Source organism: Triticum dicoccoides, unplaced genomic scaffold (genome assembly GCF_002162155.2).
Source record: "Triticum dicoccoides isolate Atlit2015 ecotype Zavitan unplaced genomic scaffold, WEW_v2.0 scaffold64145, whole genome shotgun sequence".
NCBI classification, from domain to species: Eukaryota; Viridiplantae; Streptophyta; class Magnoliopsida; order Poales; family Poaceae; genus Triticum; species Triticum dicoccoides.
In genome coordinates this window covers 1-942 of record NW_021288386.1, presented here as the reverse complement: position 1 = coordinate 942, position 942 = coordinate 1, and the positions used below count along the sequence as shown (strand labels likewise).

At 50.3% G+C, this 942-nt stretch overlaps 2 non-coding genes across 2 annotated transcripts; both read left to right on the top strand.

Annotated features, from left to right (window-relative positions):
• Positions 1-317: 317 nt before the first annotated feature.
• LOC119347340 lies at positions 318-436 on the top strand. Its single transcript, XR_005168277.1, has one exon. It is a non-coding gene; the product is annotated as a 5S ribosomal RNA (ribosomal RNA).
• A 296-nt stretch (positions 437-732) lies between these two features.
• LOC119347338 lies at positions 733-851 on the top strand. The gene has a single exon (XR_005168276.1). It is a non-coding gene; the product is annotated as a 5S ribosomal RNA (ribosomal RNA).
• Positions 852-942: the final 91 nt, after the last annotated feature.

Sequence of the window (942 nt, the reverse complement as noted above, 5' to 3'; positions counted from 1 at the left end):
AAGTCCTCGTGTTGCATTCCCTTTTTAATTTTTTTCGCGCCGCTTGCAAAACAAAACGCACGTGTAAGTAATATATTTACCGTGTTTTATTATTTTGCACGAGTGCGGTAAGTCATAGCTCGGTGCTCACGATTCACGGGTCCAGCGTCGGCGTTGTGGCGCGGCAAGCGTGCACTGGTGCGGTTGAGAGGGAGGGGTGGAAACCGCGTTAAACTCGTCTCCGTAGTTGAGAGGGAGCGGCCAAAGCAATGTACAATCGTCTTTGTAGTGGAGCTGGGAGGGGCAAGGATAAGGGACGAAGACCGGGGTAACATGTCGGATGCGATCATACCAGCACTAAAGCACCGGATCCCATCAGAACTCCGAAGTTAAGCGTGCTTGGGCGAGAGTAGTACTAGGATGGGTGACCTCCTGGGAAGTCCTCGTGTTGCATTCCCTTTTTAATTTTTTTCGCGCCGCTTGCAAAACAAAACGCACGTGTAAGTAATATATTACCGTGTTTTATTATTTTGCATGAGTGCTGTAAGTCATAGCTGGGTGCTCACGATTCACGGGTCCAGCGTCGCCGTTGTGGCGCGGCAAGCGTGCACTGGTGCGGTTGAGAGGGAGGGGTGGAAACCGCGTTAAACTCGTCTCCGTAGTTGAGAGGGAGCGGCCAAAGCAATGTACAATCGTCTTTGTAGTGGAGCTGGGAGGGGCAAGGATAAGGGACGAAGACCGGGGTAACATGTCGGATGCGATCATACCAGCACTAAAGCACCGGATCCCATCAGAACTCCGAAGTTAAGCGTGCTTGGGCGAGAGTAGTACTAGGATGGGTGACCTCCTGGGAAGTCCTCGTGTTGCATTCCCTTTTTAATTTTTTTCGCGCCGCTTGCAAAACAAAACGCACGTGTAAGTAATATATTTACCGTGTTTTATTATTTTGCACGAGTGCGGTAA